At 42.7% G+C, this 22,063-nt stretch overlaps 1 long non-coding RNA gene across 1 annotated transcript; it reads left to right on the top strand.

Moving 5' to 3' along the window:
* Window positions 1-578: 578 nt before the first annotated feature.
* On the top strand, window positions 579-15,509 carry LOC120987258. Its single transcript, XR_005775969.1, has 3 exons — window positions 579-590; window positions 7,006-7,013; window positions 15,397-15,509. It is a non-coding gene; the product is annotated as an uncharacterized LOC120987258 (long non-coding RNA).
* The last annotated feature ends 6,554 nt before the right edge of the window (window positions 15,510-22,063 follow it).

A 22,063-nucleotide genomic window follows, 5' to 3' on the forward strand; every position in this document is an offset into this window, starting at 1 on the left:
CAAAGTTTTCCCAATTTTTCGGCTGACTTACTAACCTTAATTTCTTAAAGTAATGATGGCCACTCGTTTTTCTTTACTTAGCTGCTTTTTTCTTGCCATAATACAAATTCTAACAGTTTATTCAGTAGGACTATCAGCTGTGTATCCACCTGACTTCTCCTCAACGCAACTGATGGCCCCAACCCCATTTATAAGGCAAGAAATCCCACTTATTAAACCTGACAGGGCACACCTGTGAAGTGAAAACCATTTCAGGGGACTACCTCTTGAAGCTCATCAAGAGAATGCCAAGAGTGTGCAAAGCAGTAATCAAAGCAAAAGGTGGCTACTTTGAAGAACCTAGAATATGACATATTTTCAGTTGTTTCACACTTGTTTGTTATGTATATAATTCCACATGTGTTAATTCATAGTTTTGATGCCTTCATAGTCATGAAAATAAAGAAAACTCTTTGAATGAGAAGGTGTGTCCAAACTTTTGGTCTGTACTGTATATCATCTGATCTTCTACAGCCAGGCACTATTGTCTCCATAGAAATGGGGTTCCATCCATAATTGGTCCAGCAATTTGCTTAAACCAAAATTCAGATGTTATCACAGTGAGAAGTTCCAGCCATGACAGATATTCAAGTTCTGTGGTTTATAGGAGGCGTTAATATTTGTATCCACAGGGGTTAGAGCATCAACCCCATCCTATCGGAGCTGCCAGAGCACAAGAGCACTGACTGGGGATAATTTGGAAGTAGACATGGTGATCATAGTCAATGGATGTGACATCTGTGGCTCGTCTGAGATATGTACCATGATACCGTAAATTTATTTTTTACCAATAAACTTCTCCTCATTGTTTTTTATTCAGCTTCATTCTGTTTAAATGGAGGAACTTATGATGGAGTGAAGTGTACATGTACTGCTGACTATATGGGGGCGAACTGTGAGATCCTTGTGGTCAGACCAGGTACGGTATACAGAGGTCCCTGGCCTATAACTTACTATATATGGTATGGAATGACTCATGTATTAATAGTTATTGACTTAAAAAACTGTAGCTTATAAACCTAGGGGCAGATTTATTAAGACCGTCATTCAGACACCGGTCTTAATAAACCCTATACCTGGCGATGGATCCGCCGCAGTTATGTAGAGGAGCCGGCCTCTCCAGAACTTCAGCTGATCTTCCACCAGTTTTAAATATTAGACAGCTTCCGAGCTCTCTTACATTTAGACCTTTTTCTACGCCTGAAACAGGCATAGAAAATGGTGAATGAGACCGGCTTTCTGACCAGTGCCCTTCTATCTCACGTCACAACCACTTTTTTACACCGTGAGTGGGGAGAAATCTCAGATTGCAGCGCAACTAACCCTTGTGTCGCATTCTGCTCCTGAAAAACCCCTAACATGGGCATATTTCAGCATCATAAATGACCCCCATAGTGTCAGTACTGTAAATGACTGCAAATTATACCAAGTGTTTAAAGGGTTTCTACCATCAGAAATACTGTTATGTAGCTGACTGATATTAGCGATGCGCCAATGTCAGCACTACATAATAGTATGTTTGTTACATTTGTCCCTGCAGCCGTTTTTGTAAAATAAGCACTTTTATAATATGCTTATGAGCCTCTAGGTGCTATGTGGGCGTAAAATCAGCACCTAGAGGCTCCGTCCACTCACCCTTTATCCCGCCCAGGTCCCCTGTTCTGCCCGCCCCGCTCCTCTTGTTTGATGTGACGGTTCGCAGCAGCGTTGATGAAATCCCGCGCCTGCGCCGTTCACTTCTGTCTTCGGCGCAGTGAGTGAAGGCCGCTCTCCTGGTGCCGGCTTCCTCACTGTGACGTAGTCGGCGCAGGCGCAGTGAGGAATCTGGCACCAGTAGCGCATCATTCACTCTCTGCGCCTGTGCCGAAGACAGAAGTGAACGGCGCAGGTGTGGGATTTCGTCAACGCTGCTGCGAACCGTCACATCAATGAAGCGGGGGCGGCAGAACAGGGGACCTGGGCGGATAAAGGGTGAGTAGACGGAGCCTCTAGGTGCTGATTTTACGCCCACATAGCACCTAGAGGCTCATTAGCATATTATAAAAGTGCTTATTTTACCAAAACGGCTGCAGGGAGAAATGTAACAAACATAGCGCATCGCTAATATCAGTCAGCTACATAACAGTATTTCTCGTTTTAGAAACCATGTAAGTACTCCTTTTTAGAGAAGCAGTTTTATAGCAATTATATTCTTGAACATAGGAGCAGTATTATAGTAGTTATATTCTAAGCCAAATCTCTTTTTATTGAGACAGCAAATAGTTAGAAAGTTAAGCTACTCACACGTTGGTACAAAACGCCTGAGTTCCTTCATAATCTCAATCAGGAAATACCCGATCGGTGCTGGAGGTGTGGAACAGAGAAGGGGTCACTTTCTCACATATGGTGGTCCTGCAGTCTAATCCGTCCCTTTTGGACACAGATTGAGAGCTTAATCAGGCACATCTGTGACCCCCATATAAGTCTAAGTGCACAATTAGTTCTGCTTTGGTGCCCCAATATGTCCCTGACCCCTTCTAAGAACAACCTACCAACATTACTTCTAACTGCCGCCCGTCTGCTAATCCCTTTGCTATGGAAGAACGACTCTGCGCCTACGCTGCTGATGTGGCAAGAGAAAGTGGATCAGATATGTCGCTTTGAAGAGCTGGCTCACTGGGAATCTCACACTCGCCCTCGTTTCCTAGATATATGGAGTCCCTGGAAAGCATATCGTCACCTAACGCCTTGAACAACCTTATAGAGGTCTGATTGATACTGCCATCATTGTACCTACCCCCTTCCCTCCCCATCCCCCCCCCTTTTTCCTCCCCTCTTCTTGTTTGTGTTTTCGTTATCCCTATCTGTTGTCTTGTATGTCTATTTTTGTTTATCCCCCCCCCCTCATTTATTTGGCTGCGGTTATAGTAGTTATATTCTTGTACATAGGAGTAGTATTATAGTAGTTATATTCTTGAACATAGGAGCAGTATTATAGTAGTTATATTCTTGTACATAGAAGCTGTATTATAGTAGTTATATTCTTGTACATAGGAGTAGTATTATAGTAGTTATATTCTTGTACATAGGAGCAGTATTATAGTAGTTATATTCTTGTATATAGGAGGCAGTATTATAGTAGTTATATTCTTGAACATAGGAGTAGTATTATAGTAGTTATATTCTTGTACATAGGAGCAGTATTATAGTAGTTATATTCTTGTACGTAGGAACAGTATTATAGTAGTTATATTCTTGTACATAGGGGGCAGTATTATAGTAGTTATATTCTTGTACATAGGAGGCAGTATTATAGTAGTTATAGTCTTGTACATAGGAGGCAGTATTATAGTAATTATATTCTTGTACACAGGAGCAGTATGATAGTAGGTATATTTTTGTACATAGGAGCAGTATTATAGTAGTTATAGTTTTGTACATAGGAGCAGTATTATAGTAGTTATATTCTTGTACATAGGAGGCAGTATTATAGTAGTTATATTCTTGTACATAGGAGCAGTATTATAGTAGTTATATTCTTGTACATAGGAGGCAGTATTATAGTAGTTATATTCTTGTACATAGTAGGCAGTATTATAGTAGTTAAATTCTTGAACATAGGAGTAGTATTATAGTAGTTATATTCTTGTACATGGGAGCAGTATTATAGTAGTTATATTCTTGTACATAGGAGCAGTATGATAGTAGTTATATTCTTGTACATAGGAGCAGTATTATAGTAGTTATAGTCTTGTACATAGGAGCAGTATTATAGTAGTTATATTCTTGTACATAGGAGCAGTATTATAGTAGTTATATTCTTGTACATAGGAGCAGTATTATAGTAGTTATATTCTTGTACATAGGAGGCAGTATTATAGTAGTTATATTCTTGTACATAGGAGGCAGTATTATAGTAGTTATAGTCTTGTACATAGGAGCAGTATTATAGCAGTTATAGTCTTGTACATACAGGGAGTGCAGAATTATTAGGCACGTTGTATTTTTGAGGATTAATTTTATTATTGAACAACAACCATGTTCTCAATGAACCCAAAAAACTCATTAATATCAAAGCTGAATATTTTTGGAAGTAGTTTTTAGTTTGTTTTTAGTTTTAGCTATTTTAGGTGGATATCTGTGTGTGCAGGTTACTATTACTGTGCATAATTATTAGGCAACTTAACAAAAAACAAATATATACCCATTTCAATTATTTATTTTTACCAGTGAAACCAATATAACATCTCAACATTCACAAATATACATTTCTGACATTCAAAAACAAAACAAAAACAAATCAGTGACCAATATAGCCACCTTTCTTTGCAAGGACACTCAAAAGCCTGCCATCCATGGATTCTATCAGTGTTTTGATCTGTTCACCATCAACATTGCGTGCAGCAGCAACCACAGCCTCCCAGACACTGTTCAGAGAGGTGTACTGTTTTCCCTCCTTGTAAATCTCACATTTGATGATGGACCACAGGTTCTCAATGGGGTTCAGATCAGGTGAACAAGGAGGCCATGTCATTAGATTCTCTTCTTTTATACCCTTTCTTGCCAGCCACGCTGTGGAGTACTTGGACGCGTGTGATGGAGCATTGTCCTGCATGAAAATCATGTTTTTCTTGAAGGATGCAGACTTCTTCCTGTACCACTGCTTGAAGAAGGTGTCTTCCAGAAACTGGCAGTAGGACTAAGAGTTGAGCTTGACTCCATCCTCAACCCGAAAAGGCCCCACAAGCTCATCGTTGATGATACCAGCTCAAACCAGTACTCCACCTCCACCTTGCTGGCGTCTGAGTCGGACTGGAGCTCTCTGCCCTTTACCAATCCAGCCACGGGCCCATCCATCTGGCCCATCAAGACTCACTCTCATTTCATCAGTCCATAAAACCTTAGAAAAATCAGTCTTGAGATATTTCTTGGCCCAGTCTTGACGTGTCAGCTTGTGTGTCTTGTTCAGTGGTGGTCGTCTTTCAGCCTTTCTTACCTTGGCCATGTCTCTGAGTATTGCACACCTTGTGCTTTTGGGCACTCCAGTGATGTTGCAGCTCTGAAATATGGCCAAACTGGTGGCAAGTGGCATCTTGGCAGCTGCACGCTTGACTTTTCTCAGTTCATGGGCAGTTATTTTGCGCCTTGGTTTTTCCACACGCTTCTTGCGACCCCGTTGACTATTTTGAATGAAACGCTTGATTGTTCGATGATCACGCTTCAGAAGCTTTGCAATTTTAAGAGTGCTGCATCCCTCTGCAAGATATCTCACTATTTTTGACTTTTCTGAGCCTGTCAAGTCCTTCTTTTGACCCATTTTGCCAAAGGAAAGGAAGTTGCCTAATAATTATGCACACCTGATATAGGGTGTTGATGTCATTAGACCACACCCCTTCTCATTACAGAGATGCACATCACCTAATATGCTTAATTGGTAGTAGGCTTTCGAGCCTATACAGCTTGGAGTAAGACAACATGCATAAAGAGGATGATGTGGTCAAAATACTCATTTGCCTAATAATTCTGCACGCAGTGTAGAAGCAGTATTATAGTAGTTATATTCTTGTACATAGGAGGCAGTATTATAGTAGTAATATTCTTGTACATAGTGTAGGAAGGCGCAAGGGTCCGTCATTGATGGAAGGTATGTGTCACCGAGATTGGCCTCGGTGAGGTAAGAGTCGGTAATTTTAAGTTACAGTGGCAGTCAGTGCTGACTGACATTATTTGTTAGTATGGCTGTCTAGCCGATCCGGGCCAGATTCTTACTGGGAGCAGCCAAAGTGCAGGGTGGGTAGGTTCTCCCCACGCTCCAGGCCGGGTTTTGGCTGAGATATAAAAACTCAGCCAGCAGTCTTAGCTGTGTGGATTATCCTCCACTTAACAGTGAAGCTGTGGAGACGCTGTGGTTTTGGGAGCTCTCTGCGCTGAGGTCTGAAGGCCGTGTGTCAGGCGAGCATCCACACAATTGGTGGATTGGAGCTGGTAAACGCAGTGAGGCTGGCCTGAAGACCGAAAAGTTTTTTTTACCCCGGGCGCGGGTGTATGTCTTTAATCAATCCCCTGACAAAATGGAGGCGGTCGTGAAAGCCCTCGTGGAGGCTAATTTGCAGTAGCGGGAGGCAAACAAGCAGCAGCAGGAATCCAACCAGCTGCTATTACAGCATGTGATAGCATTACAAGCGGCAGGAGCGTCCCAGAACGTCCACGATGCCCAGAAAGCTGTTCGTGCGGCGATCCCTAAAATTACCCAATCGGACGACGTCGAGACGTATCTGGTGGTGTTCGAAAAGGTGGCCGTGCGGGAGAAGTTACCCCGAGACCAATGGGCTGAGGTCATCACTCCGTTCCTGGTGTCTGGACTCCAGCAGGTGTTTTTCGAACTACCAGCTGACCAAGCGGCCGACTACCTGTCCTTAAAAGGTGATATTCTGGCAAGACTGGGGGTAAATGTATTGGTCTGGGCCCAGCGAGTGTGTCAGTGGGAATTTAACCCGGCTGAACCCGCCAGGCCGCAGTATTATGATCTGCTACACAGGCTGCAATAATGGCCGCAGCCTGACGTACTGAGTCCCACTGCTATGCTGGACCGCCTGTTGGCGGATGTGTTCTGGAGGGCATTGCCGTACCCTCTCCAGCACTGGATCGGCCAGGTGTCTCCTGGTAATGCACTAGAAATGGTTGACTTGGTGGAGCGCTACGAGGCCACCAGAAATCTGCAGTGGGGTTCTTTTGGGAGGGGGCCAGTCACACCCCAGAAATCTCCACCCCAGGCCCAGTGGTGGGTGCCAGCCAACCCCGCCCGGGACGTACCCCCTGCAGACCCAACCCTGCTGGCGATGTCACGAGCCTGGACACATAAGGGCCGACTTTCCCCATCGGGGTGAACCCCTGGACACTAACTTTGGCTACTGCCCCTAAATGTATGCCAGGAGGCTGTGTGCATCCGGTAACCCTGCGACAATAGACAATAGTCACCTGTGCCAGGTGTAAGTGTGAGATGCCCTGGCGGTGTTGCTGCTGGACTCAGGGAGCCTGGTGTCCCTGGTAAGAACTGCCCTGGTGCGGCCTGCCGAGTATACTGGCCGAAAAGTAGGCGTAGTGTGCATCCATGGAGACTTTAAGGACTATCCCACTGCCCTGGTGTCACTATCCACAGTGGCCGGCACGTGGACTCATTAGGTGGCCGTCGCCACAAAGTTGCACTATGAACTAATCATTGGGAGAGACTTCCCTGGTTTCCCGGCACTATGGCCGGATACGAAAGTTACCGATACATGGGAGACAGATGTGACCCCCTAGCAGAGTGGCCGGCTCAGTGGGGAGACCAGAACCCTGGAAACCTGAGTCCGAAGGGCCAGCGGTAGGGATGACCGCCACTTTGGTGGAAGAGGGGGAGACAACCCTACTAAGTGTGATGGTGGGAGATGTGGATCACTTGCCACCGGGTCCGGAGTTGACAGACCTCAATGTCTCCGGGAATAATTTTGGTACCGCCCAATACCGGGACCCAACACTATCCCAAGCCTGGGAAAATGTATTAATAGTAGATGGTGAACCACAACAACCAGGGGCAGATTCGGTGTTCCCCCGTTTTGTGGTTCATCAGGAGATGTTGTACCAAGTAAACCAGCTGCGAGGTGAATCCATTGAACAGTTGGTGGTGCCCCAGGCTTATTGCAAACTCGTGTTAGAGTTAGCCCACCAACATGTTCTCGGGGGTCATCTGGGAATGCAGAAGACACAGGACCGGATACTACAACGGTTTTACTGGCCCAGTGTGTTTAGGGAGGTGGAAGAATTCTGTAAATCTTGCTTGACCTGCCAGGTAACTAGCCCCCAACACCTTTTTCGCAGTCCCTTGGTACCTCCCTCGATCATCGAGGTGCCGTTTGAGCGAATCGCTATGGACCTCGTAGGCCCAGTACCGAAGTCTGCTAGAGGACACCAACACATTTTGGTCGTCCTGGACTACGCCGCTCTTTACCCGGAGGCGGTGCCACTGCGACATACATCAGCGAAGCTTACAGCTAAGGAGCTAATGGAGATGTTCTCCCGAGTGGGGCTACTTAAAGAGGTGCTGACTGACTAGGGGACCCCTTTTATGTCCAAGGTCATGAGGAAACTCTGTAAGTTGCTGCATATCAGACAGTTACGGACGTCCGTATACCATCCGCAAACGGACGGTCTGGTAGAAAGGTATAACAAAACTCTAAAAACTATGTTAAAAAGGGTGGTGTCTAAAGATGGGAAGGATTGGGACCTTCTTCTGCCCTATCTCATGTTTGCAGTGCGAGAGGTACTCCAAGCTCTACTGGGTTCTCGCCCTTCGAATTGCTTTATGGCAGACATCCTCGTGGTCTGTTGGACATGGCCAAAGAGGCGTGGGAACCGCAACCCACTCCGCATAAAAGTGTCCTGGAGTATGTTGTCAAGATGCAACAGCGGATAGAGACCGTTTTACCTCTTGTCAGGGAGCATATGGAGGCCGCTCAGCGAGCCCAGAGTCGGATCTATAATCGGCAGGCTTGGGTCCGGAACTTTAATCCTGGTGACTGGGTTTTGGTTCTGGTACCGACCGTGGACAGTAAGTCCCTGGCTAGATGGCAAGGGCCCTACGAGGTACTCGATAAAGTTGGAGAGGTAAATTACAAGCAACACCAGCCAGGGCGGCGGACGCCGGAGCAGGTTTACCATGTTAATTTACTTTACCTTGGAAGGATAGGGAGACCTGTACTGAAGACAGCCCGCGGCCGGGTTTTCTAGGGGAAGAGGTTCCGGCTCCTATGTCTGATGCAAGGGAGGCGGTTGCCATGGTAAAAATTGCTGACAGCCTCTCCTCTAAAAAAGGCTCAGGAGACCAGGGAGTTCATTAGTCGGAACACGGATGAGTTCTCGGACCTCCCTGGACGCGCTTCCGCAATCCAGCATGACATTGTCACTGAGCCTCAGGCAAAAGTCCGGTTAAAGCCATACCGGGTACCTGAAGCTCGGCGACAAGCCATCTCGGAGGAAGTGCAGCTCATGCTGCAGCTAGATGTCATCGAGGAGTCTAAAAGCGAGTGGGCCAGTCCTATAGTCTTAATACCCAAGCCGGACAGTTACGGTTTTGTAACGATTTTCATAAGCTGAACGAAATATCTAAATTCGATGCATATCCCATGGTGGATGAACTTATTAAAAGGTTAGGCCAAGCCCGGTATTTTTCTGTTTTGGACCTCACCAAAGGGTACTGGCAAGTACCCTTGACGGAGGCTGCCAAGGAGAAAACTGCCTTCATTACACCAGAGGGGCTGTACCAATATAAGGTGTTACCCTTCGGTCTGCATGGCGCCCCTGCCACTTTTCAATGTCTAATGGACATTGTGCTTCGTCCACATCGGCGAAACGCCTCGGCTTATCTGCATGATATTGTCATTCACAGCACCGACTGGGAAAGTTACTTGCCCAAAGTATAGGCCGTAGTGGACTCCCTTCGAAAGGCTGGTCTAACAGCTAACCCCAAAAAATGTGCAATAGGGTTAGAGGAGACCAAATACCTAGGGCATCTTGGCAAGTAAAGTCATTCCTGGGAATGGTGGGCTATTATATGAGGTTCGTTCCCTATTTTGCCACTTTAGCAGCTCTATCGACAGGGCTCTTGAAGGGACGGAAGTCCGTGGTCGTCCGCTGGAATGACCAGGCGGAAGAGGCTTTCTCCGCTTTGAAGTCGGCCCTGTGTGGGTCCCCGGTTTTGGTGACGCCTGACTTCAAAAGGGAGTTTATAGTACAGACCGATGCCTCCGAAGTAGGCCTTGGTGCTGTACTGTCTCATGAAGTCAACGGGGAGGAGCATTTTGTTGTCTTCCTCAGCCGTAAGCCACCCCAGCCGAGACTAGGTACAGTATAGTGGAGAGAGAGTGCCTGGCCATTAAGTGGGCACTCGAGTCTCTCCACTATTATGGTGACAGACTACTCCCCTCTCAAGTGGATGAGACAAGCCAAAGAGAGGAATGCTCGGGTCACCAGCTGGTTCTTGTCTTTACAAAACTTTTTTTTTTCCGTGGAACATAGGGAAGGAAGGTTACAGGGAAAGACGGATACGCTGTCCCACGTACACTGTCTGGTAAGTGTTCACCCCCTCAGGGTTGAACAAAGGGGGAGGTATGTAGGAAGGCGCAAGGGTCCGTCATTGATGGAAGGTATGTGTCACCGAGATTCCTGGCCTCGGTGAGGTAAGAGCCGGTAATTTTAAGTTTCAGCAGCAGTTAGTGCTGAATGACAGCCGGATTCTTACTGGGAGCAGCCAAAGTGCAGGGTGGGTGGGTCCTCCCCACGCTCCAGGCCGGGTTTTGGCTGGGATTTAAAAACCCAGCTGTGTGGATTATCCTCTATCTCACAGTGAAGCTGTGGAGATGCTGTGGTTTTGGGAGCTCTCTGAGCTGAGGTCTGAAGGCCGTTGTCAGGCGAGTAGGCCGCCTTACAGCCTGCAAGTGGACTTTCTGAGGCTGAGCATACAGCCAGGTGTGAACTGACACCCAGGATACCAGGTGAATGTTATTTAGTTTTTTCTGTGTGTGAACAAGCACCAAGCCTGAAATGGGACTGTTTTGTTATGTTATAAGTGTGAATAAACACTGAAGATTGATTTAAAACCTGGTCCATTGCCTCTATATTGTGTCCGCTAACCTGCCTACCAGAGCGAATCCCCACAATAGGAGAAGGATTATAGTAGTTATATTCTTGTATGTAGGAACAGTATTATAGTAATGTGTTTGTAAACAGGAGACAGTATTATAGTAGTTATATTCTTGTACATAGGAGGCAGTATTATAGTAGTTATATTCTTGTACATAGGAGCAGTATTATAGTAGTTATATTCTTGTATATAGGAGCAGTATTATAGTAGTTATATTCTTGTACATAGGAGCAGTATTATAGTAGTTATATTCTTGTACATAGGATCAGTATTACAGTAGTTATATTCTTGTACATAGGAGCAGTAGCAGTAGTAGTTATATTTTTTGCCGATAAAAAACCCTGCTCTGCATGGGTGACAGGGACTTAAATTTCTAAAATTAGTTTTTATTTGACACGCTCCACCTCTTTCATTCGATCCTTTCGCTTGGATGTAGTATCTCTTTCTCACGCTCCTTCTCCGGAGTGGAACCCTGATTCACAACTAACCATGATAAACATGATAGGCGCAGAAAAGAACATAGAAAGTTGCTAGAGCAGATATCCTATTGGATCGTGGACATCACAGGGACATGCGACATGGTGGAGCAGTATGTGTGCACACGTCTACACGTACTGACTGATGGGTCTGCCCCCTTCAACTTCTGGGTCTCCAAATTGGGCACATTGCCTGAGCTTGCCCTTTACGCCTTGGAGGTGCTGGCCTGCCCTGCAGCAAGTGTATTGTCTGAACGTTTGTTTAGCCCGGCTGGAGGGGGTTATCACAGGTTATATTTCCCAATGTTTTGGGGTCTACCCAAATTTAAACAAAAATAAATAAATAATAATAAAATAAAATAAAAACAGTGTAGGCTACCTCCTCCTCAACCACCACCGCTTCCACCTACACCGCCACTTCCACCGCCTCCTCAACCTCCTACTCTATATGGACCTCGTCCTCCTAGATCAAGATTTTTTTATATTTTATTTTATGTATTTTATGCTATTTTAAGTCATTTCCCTGTCCACATTTGTTTGCAGAGCACTTTCCATGCTCTTAGCCACATTTTGCTGCAATTTGCAGCCCTCTATCCCATTCCATGACTTTTTTAGAGCCATTTTAGTGCTCAAAAGTTTGGGTCCCTATTGACTTCAATGGGGTTCGGGGTCAAGTTCGAGTCAAGTTTGGGTCCCGAACATCCAGGTGTCCGCTCAACTCTAGTCCCAAACCTGACTGGATATGTTGGGCAGTATCACGGTCAGCCTATCTTTTAGCTACAGATTAGCCAAAACATTTTTTGAGAAAAAATATAAAACATCAGTCTATAATTATTTTCTAATCTGCAGGAACAACAACAGCAATGTCACAAACAACCCGGTTTACGACCAAGGACTTCACCTCTGCAGGCACCAGTGAATTTACTGCCGGATTCTCCACCAAAGTGACATCACATAAACCTGAAGCCACTCCTGATTCTTCTGATTATACTATTTCTGCAGGATCCACTGAACAACCTACTACAGAATCAATAGAAATATCTACTACAGAATCTACTGACTTATTTACATCAGAATTGACAGACGAACCTGCTACAGAATCTACTGACTTACCTACATCAGAACTGGCTGAGTTACCTACAACAGAGTCTACTGACTTACCTACATCAGAACTGACTGAGTTACCTACAACAAAGTCTACTGACTTACCTACATCAGAACTGACTGAGTTACCTTCAACAGAGTCTACTGACTTACCTACATCAGAACTAACTGAGGTACCTACAACAGAGTCTACTGACATACCTACATCAGAACTGACTGAGTTACCTACAACAGAGTCTACTGACATACCTACATCAGAATTTAGTGAAATGCCTACTACTGAATCCACAGAATTGCTTACTACTGAATCCACTGAATTATCTACTACAGAATCCACTGAATTACCTACAAAAGAATCCACTGAATTACCTACTACTGAATCCACTGAATTATCTACTAAGGAATCCACAGAATTATCTACTACAGAATCCACTGAATTACATACTTCAGAATCCATTGATTTACATACCGTACAATCACATATGACCTCATTAAAAACTACTACAGGTGAGTCACATTTTTTATACTGTATTGCACCACATGTAGGGTAGAGCGTTACCGATGTGGCTGTGATATGGCTGAAACAGTAGCGCCATTCCGAGTGCTGCTGTTTTATTACTGATCATTATGTGGCCACATGGTTTTGCTGGGAAACAACTGATCCTAAATCATGGACAATTATACCTGTGTGATGTTCACTTCGATCTCTGGGAACGTATAAGACTTCCTTAAAGGAGAAGTCATCACTATGATAGACCTAGTCATCCTAGGCCATCAGTAGGATAGTCTCACAGCTATACTGAAGGGTACAATTCTGCTAAATAAACAGCATCCAAAGTGGCAAATAAGATGCCATAAAAAGCATGTTTTGTGGAGTCAAGTGATCTATCATCTGATCTTCTTCAGCCAGGCACTAATGTCTCCATAGAAATGGGGTTCCATCCATAGTTGGTCGATCAATTAGCTTAAAACAAAATTCAGATGTTATCACAGTGAGAAGTTCCAGCCATGACAGATATTCAAGTTCTGTGGTTTATAGGAGGCGTTAATACACTGCGTGCAGAATTATTAGGCAAATGAGTATTTTGACCACATCATCCTCTTTATGCATGTTGTCTTACTCCAAGCTGTATAGGCTCGAAAGCCTACTACCAATTAAGCATATTAGGTGATGTGCATCTCTGTAATGAGAAGGGGTGTGGTCTAATGACATCAACACCCTATATAAGGTGTGCATAATTATTAGGCAACTTCCTTTCCTTTGGCAAAATGGGTCAAAAGAAGGACTTGACAGGCTCAGAAAAGTCAAAAATAGTGAGATATCTTGCAGAGGGATGCAGCACTCTTAAAATTGCAAAGCTTCTGAAGCGTGATCATCGAACAATCAAACGTTTCATTCAAAATAGTCAACAGGGTCGCAAGAAGCGTGTGGAAAAACCAAGGCGCAAAATAACTGCCCATGAACTGAGAAAAGTCAAGCGTGCAGCTGCCAAGATGCCACTTGCCACCAGTTTGGCCATATTTCAGAGCTGCAACATCACTGGAGTGCCCAAAAGCACAAGGTGTGCAATACTCAGAGACATGGCCAAGGTAAGAAAGGCTGAAAGACGACCACCACTGAACAAGACACACAAGCTGAAACGTCAAGACTGGGCCAAGAAATATCTCAAGACTGATTTTTCTAAGGTTTTATGGACTGATGAAATGAGAGTGAGTCTTGATGGGCCAGATGGATGGGCCCGTGGCTGGATTGGTAAAGGGCAGAGAGCTCCAGTCCGACTCAGACGCCAGCAAGGTGGAGGTGGAGTACTGGTTTGGGCTGGTATCATCAAAGATGAGCTTGTGGGGCCTTTTCGGGTTGAGGATGGAGTCAAGCTCAACTCCCAGTCCTACTGCCAGTTTCTGGAAGACACCTTCTTCAAGCAGTGGTACAGGAAGAAGTCTGCATCCTTCAAGAAAAACATGATTTTCATGCAGGACAATGCTCCATCACATGCGTCCAAGTACTCCACAGCGTGGCTGGCAAGAAAGGGTATAAAAGAAGAAAATCTAATGACATGGCCTCCTTGTTTACCTGATCTGAACCCCATTGAGAACCTGTGGTCCATCATCAAATGTGAGATTTACAAGGAGGGAAAACAGTACACCTCTCTGAACAGTGTCTGGGAGGCTGTGGTTGCTGCTGCACGCAATGTTGATGGTGAACAGATCAAAACACTGACAGAATCCATGGATGGCAGGCTTTTGAGTGTCCTTGCAAAGAAAGGTGGCTATATTGGTCACTGATTTGTTTTTGTTTTGTTTTTGAATGTCAGAAATGTATATTTGTGAATGTTGAGATGTTATATTGGTTTCACTGGTAAAAATAAATAATTGAAATGGGTATATATTTGTTTTTTGTTAAGTTGCCTAATAATTATGCACAGTAATAGTCACCTGCACACACAGATATCCCCCTAAAATAGCTAAAACTAAAAACAAACTAAAAACTACTTCCAAAAATATTCAGCTTTGATATTAATGAGTTTTTTGGGTTCATTGAGAACATGGTTGTTGTTCAATAATAAAATTAATCCTCAAAAATACAACTTGCCTAATAATTCTGCACTCCCTGTATTTGTATCCACAGGGGTTAGAGCATCAACCCCATCCTATCGGAGCTGCCAGAGCACAAAAGCACTGACTGGGGATAATTTGGAAGTAGACATGGTGATCATAGTCAATGGATGTGACATCTGTGGCTCGTCTGAGATATGTACCATGATACCGTAAATTTATTTTTTACCAATAAACTTCTCCTCATTGTTTTTTATTCAGCTTCATTATGTTTAAATGGAGGAACTTATGATGGAGTGAAGTGTATTTGTACTGCTGACTATATGGGTGCGAACTGTGAGATCCTTGTGGTCAGACCAGGTACGGTATACAGAGGTCCCTGGCCTATAACTTACTATATATAGTATGGATTGACTTATGTAATAATAGTTATTGACTTAAAAAACTGTAGCTTATAAACTTAAGGGCGCATTTATTAAGACCCGCATTCAGACACCGGTCTTAATAAACCCTATACCTGGCGATGGATCCGCCGCAGTTATGTAGAGGAGCCGGCCTCTCCAGAACTTCAGCTGATCTTCCACCAGTTCTAAATATTAGACAGCTTCCGAGCTCTCTTACATTTAGACCTTTTTCTACGCCTGAAACAGGCATAGAAAATGGTGAAAGAGACCGGCTTTCTAACCAGTGCCCTTCTATCTCACGTCACAACCACTTTTTTAGACCGTGAGTGGGGAGAAATCTCAGATTGCAGCGCAACTAACCCTTGTGTCGCATTCTGCTCCTGAAAAACCCCTAACATAGGCATATTTCAGCATCATAAATGACCCCCATAGTGTCAGTACTGTAAATGACTGCAAATACTGCAGGCAGAACAGGGGACCTGAGCGGGATAAAGGGTGAGTAGACGGAGCCTCTAGGTGCTGATTTTACGCCCACATAGCACCTAGAGGCTCATTAGCATATTATAAAAGTGCTTATTTTACCAAAACGGCTGCAGGGAGAAATGTTAGAAACATACTGTTATGTAGTGTTGACATTGGCACATCGCTAATATCAGTCAGCTACATAACAGTATTTCTGGTGGTAGAAACCCTGTAAGTACTTATTATTTATAGGAGCAGTATTATAGCAATTATATTCTTGTACATAGGAGCAGTATTATAGAAGTTATATTCTTGTACATAGGAGGCAGTATTATAGTAGTTATATTCTTGTACATAGGAGCAGTATTATAGAAGTTATATTCTTGTACATAGGAGGCAGTATTATAGTAGTTATATTCTTGTACATAGGAGCAGTATTATACTAGTTATATTCTTATACATAGGAGCAGTATTATAGTAGTTATATTCTTGTACATAGGAGCAGTATTATAGTAGTTATATTCTTGTACATAGGAGGCAGTATTATAGTAGTTATATTCTTGTACATAGAAGCAGTATTATAGTAGTTATATTCTTGTACATAGGAGCAGTATTATAGTAGTTATATTCTTGTACATAGGGGGCAGTATTATAGTAGTTATATTCTTGTACATAGGAGCAGTATTATAGTAGTTATATTCTTGTACATAGAAGCAGTATTATAGTAGTTATATTCTTGTACATAGGAGCAGTATTATAGTAGTTATATTCTTGTACATAGGAGGCAGTATTATAGTAGTTATATTCTTGTACATAGGAGCAGTATTATAGTAGTTATATTCTTATTTATAGGAGCAGTATTATAGCAATTATATTCTTGTACATAGGAGCAGTATTATAGTAGTTATATTCTTGTACATAGGAGGCAGTATTATAGTAGTTATATTCTTGTACATAGGAGCAGTATTATAGTAGTTATATTCTTGTACATAGGAGCAGTATTATAGTAGTTATATTCTTGTACATAGGAGCAGTATTATAGTAGTTATATTCTTGTACATAGGAGGCAGTATTATAGTAGTTATATTCTTGTACATAGAAGCAGTATTATAGTAGTTATATTCTTGTACATAGGAGCAGTATTATAGTAGTTATATTCTTGTACATAGGGGGCAGTATTATAGTAGTTATATTCTTGTACATAGGAGCAGTATTATAGTAGTTATATTCTTGTACATAGAAGCAGTATTATAGTAGTTATATTCTTGTACATAGGAGCAGTATTATAGTAGTTATATTCTTGTACATAGGAGGCAGTATTATAGTAGTTATATTCTTGCACATAGGAGCAGTATTATAGTAGTTATATTCTTATTTATAGGAGCAGTATTATAGCAATTATATTCTTGTACATAGGAGCAGTATTATAGTAGTTATATTCTTGTACATAGGAGCAGTATTATAGTAGTTATATTCTTGTACATAGGAGCAGTATTATAGTAGTTGTATTCTTGTACATAGGAGCAGTATTATAGTAGTTATATTCTTGTACATAGGAGCAGTATTATAGTAGTTATATTCTTGTACATAGGAGCAGTATTATAGTAGTTGTATTCTTGTACATAGGAGCAGTATTATAGTAGTTATATTCTTGTACATAGGAGCAGTATTATAGTAGTTATATTCTTGTACATAGGAGCAGTATTATAGTAGTTATATTCTTGTACATAGGAGGCAGTATTATAGTAGTTAGATTCTTGTACATAGGAGCAGTATTATAGTAGTTATATTCCTGTACATAGGAGGCAGTATTATAGTAGTTATATTCTTGTACATAGGAGCAGTATTATAGTAGTTATATTCTTGTACATAGGAGCAGTATTATAGTAGTTATATTCTTGTACATAGGAGGCAGTATTATAGTAGTTATATTCTTGTACATGGGAGCAGTATTATAGTAGTTATATTCTTGTACATAGGAGCAGTATTATAGTAGTTATATTCTTGTACATAGGAGCAGTATTATAGTAGTTATATTCTTGTACATAGGAGCAGTATTATAGTAGTTATATTCTTGTACATAGGAGCAGTATTATAGTAGTTATATTCTTGTACATAGGAGCATTATTATAGTAGTTAGATTCTTGTACATAGGAGGCAGTATTATAGTAGTTATATTCTTGTACATAGGAGCAGTATTATAGTAGTTATATTCTTGTACATAGGAGCAGTATTATAGTAGTTATATTCTTGTACATAGGAGCAGTATTATAGTAGTTATATTCTTGTACATAGGAGGCAGTATTATAGTAGTTATATTCTTGTACATAGGAGGCAGTACTATAGTAGGTATATACAGTACTTGTACATAAGAGCAGTATTATAGTAGTAATATTCTTGTACATAGGAGAAGTATTATAGTAGTTATATTCTTGTACATAGGAGCAGTATTATAGTAGTTTTATTCTTGTACATAGGAGAAGTATTATAGTAGTAATATTCTTGTACATAGGAGCAGTATTATAGTAGTTATATTCTTTGCCAATTTTATTTTCTTTGAACATCAGCCAAATGTTACAAGAAGATATAAATTACTTCTTAACAAGTACAAGTAATGTTTGAGAAATCACATCATCAAACAGCAAGCATGTACACATCAACAATTGTTTTAAATAAAGACTGATATATAATCTTAGGACAAAAAGGATGTTAGGAACCAAACATTTGTCAGGCTTCTAGTGTATCTAAACAGGTGTTCCTAGGGATCACAATAACACAAAGACAAGGGTAGACAGATGACAACATGTAGGTTGACATATAGGGAACATGTAAAGAGGAAAGGGGAGGGGGGGAAGGTCGCTGCGAAAAGTTGGAAAGCTCAGATGATCAAGCAAAACCACGAAAAAGCTTCCAGGGTTGCCAGATCTTTTGGAATTTCTGGCAGTTTCCCGTTTCCCAGGCCGCTAACTCTTCTAGGCGGTATACCTGGTCCACCTTATCCAACAATTCCACTTGTGACGGAGGTCTATCTGATTTCCATTTCAGCAGAACAAGTAGTCTAGCTGCTTTGACTAGCATCGTTGGCAAATTAGCTTTTGCCGGGGTAAAGGTTTGGTTTGGGCACCAGAGTAGTACTAGTTTAGGGTCCAGTACCAATGGATGTTGAGGAGAGCATACCTGGTTAATAGTGTTTTCGACTTGAAGCCAAAAGGGGCGTATGTTATGACAGCTCCACCAAATGTGAGACAGTGATCCCTGTTCAGTGCCGCATCTCCAACATACATCTGGTATGGAAGGGTTTAATTTGTGGAGAAATACAGGCGTTTTATACCATCTAGTCGTGAGTTTGAAGGAGTTCTCCTGCACTATTACACAGCGTGAGAAGCCATGTGAGTTGGATAAAATGGCTGCTTTTTCAGGAGCCGAAAATTTCGTCGAAAGCTCCATTTCCCATGCAGTGAGATGCGACATGGTTGGAGGGACGGCTGGGAGAAGGAGCTTGTACATTTTGGATAAAGCTTTTGAAGCAGGGAAGGGTGTCCCCACGCATTCTTCAAGCCACGTTTGTGGGGTGTTATGGGGGGGAGGTATCTCTAGTTTCTTAATGTCCTTACGGAAGCCTAGTATCTGCAGGAAAGACGCTGTTTTCACTAGAGGTGTATCTAGTATGGATGACTAGTCCAGCTCCCCGTTTTGGTTTCTGATACTATCAAGTGAGTGGTTGTGGAGAAGTGACCAGATGCCTGAGGCGTCAAGTGTATCTCTATGGATATGTGCTTGTAACAGAGACAGAGGGAGACGAGTGTGCGGGAATCTCAGTTCCTTGGCAGTAAACAGCTTAGACCATTCCGCTAGAACCGCTTTCCACATATACAAAACATTTGTGGAATTATGCAGGCAGGGGCGAACCCCCCATAAGGCGAGTTTTTCTCTGTAAGTAAGGGTTGCGGCTTCCAGATGTGCGCACATTGACGTTGGCTCCCCAGCTAGTATGTCCAATCCCCTGATCACTTGGGTGGCCTTGTAATAAAGGCAGATATCCGGTAGCCCAAACCCCCCAAACCTCTTTTCCCTTGTTAGGGTCGAGTAGGCTACTCTAGCTTTTTTACTCTTCCAAATGAAGGAGGAGAAGATTCTTTTGATGTCATTAAAATAGGAATTGGGCAGCCAGATAGGTAGCGTTTGTATGAGATAAATGAACTTGGGGACAATGTAAGCCTTTAAGTAGTTTTTTCTGCCCATCCATGAGACAAATGGGAGCTTCACTGTTTGGAGGTGCTGTTGTATATCTTTCAGGAGCGGGGCGTAGTTTAAGCTGAATAGGTCATTTGGATTGGCCGAGATATGAACGCCAAGATACTGTATAGAGTGCGGGGCCCATGTGAATGGGATGGTGCGTTGGAGTTCTAGGACCATATTTCGAGGGCATGTTATGTTAAGCGCTTGTGATTTACTGTAGTCTATCTTGAAATTGGATAAAGAACCAAAATCTTCAAAAATTTTCACTAGTTCTGGGAAGGAGGTTGTGGGGTTGGATGTTAGAACAAGCAGATCATCCGCGAAGGCCGCTGCGACATAGGGTCTCCATTACAATTATAAATAAGACCAGAGACAGGGGGCAACTTTGTCTGGTACCGTTGGCGATGGAGAAGGGGGAAGAAAGAGAGCCATTAACCCGGACCCTGGCCGAGGGGGCTGAATAGAGAGTCAATACCGCATTAACTAACTGGGGGGAGAAGCCAAACCTTGACATAGCAGCGGACATGTATTGCCAGCTTACCCTGTCAAAGGCCTTCTCTGAGTCAGTACTTAGAAGTGCTAGAGGGTAATGTTTTGATCTGGCCCAGTCAATCAAATGCAGCAAGCGCTTAGTGTTCTCGTTACCTTGTCTGCCGTGGACAAATCCTACTTGTTCCCTATTAATGATGTCCGGAAGGACCGATTGAAGTCGGGTAGCTAGTATCTTCGCCCACCATTTGATGTCTGTGTTCAGGAGGGAGATTGGCCTGTAATTTCCACATGACGTGGGATCTTTGTTTGATTTCGGTATTATGGTGATGTGTGCTTCCAGCGCCTGAGGAGGAAGGGTTCCCCCCGTCGAGGTGGTTACACAGATCTCTAAAGAGCGGTGCTAAGATATCTATGAATGACTGTAATAGACAATGGGGTAGCCGTCAGGGCCTGGACTTTTGCCCGAGGGGATCGATGCAAGAACTTCACGTAGTTCGGTATCTGTTATTGGGGCTGTCAGGGCTGACGCTTTGTCACTAGGCATAACTGGAAGTGACAATGTCTCAAGGAATTTATCCGTCGCTGCCTCAAGTTCAGCAGCCGACGTCTGGTTTGGGGGGGGGGGGGGGAGGTTATAATGCTCGGCATAGAAGTCACAGAACGCTTTGGCTATATCTGGCGTGGTTTTAAGCTGTTTACCGTCTGAAGTTTTAATGGAGGATACACGAGAAGTGTCTAGTTGCTTTTTATTATTATTATTATTTTAATTTTTTTTTATTTTTTTTCAAATTCAATATTTTTTATTATTATACAAAACACTTATAAAATATACAATATCAAGCCGTCCAACGGGCGTTATTACAATAATCAGGAGAGGGAGACGGAGAGAGAGAGAGGGAGAAGAGGGAAACAAAAAAAATAAAAAATCAATGACCTGGTTCAACCATTTCATCCATACTTTATCAACTTTTTCATCTCTATCCCTATATCTCTCAACCATCTGTTCCAGTTTAATTAGGTTAAGCACTGCATCCTGCCACTGACCCACTGTAGGAGGATCTTTGTTTACCCATTTTCGTAGAATAAGCAATCTAGCCTGGAAAAGTACTTTACACAATACCGATTGTAGCTCTCTTTTTAATTTAAGGTGTACCATAGCCCCCAAAATACAGACAACAGGATCTTCCGGAACTTTGATACCCAAAAATATTGATGTTATATCTATGATATCTTTCCAATACCTTAATAATTTAGGGCATCTCCAAAAACAGTGAATAAGATCAGCCTTCTCACCCATACATTTTGGACACTTGTCTGTAGCTCTAACCCCCATTTTCTTTAGTGCCCAAGGAGATCTATGTAACCTGTGGACAATAAAGAGCTGGGAGATTTTATGTGAGGCCCTTTCTGACACCTTGGTGTAGCTTCCAAGGGCATCAGTCCATTTTTCTTCCGTGAGGGACAGAATCTCTTTTTCCCACTTTCCTCTAGCTGGTATTATAATCCGTTCTTTCTTTGACTCCATCAAAATTCTGTATCTTTTTGCCGTAGTTCCACTCCTTTCTTCTCCATTAGTGAATTTGTATATTCTATTTGAGTGTTCTTTTCTATATATATTCAGGTTGGTTGATAAT

The sequence above is a fragment of the Bufo bufo genome, chromosome 1, assembly GCF_905171765.1.
Source record: "Bufo bufo chromosome 1, aBufBuf1.1, whole genome shotgun sequence".
NCBI classification, from domain to species: domain Eukaryota; kingdom Metazoa; phylum Chordata; class Amphibia; order Anura; family Bufonidae; genus Bufo; species Bufo bufo.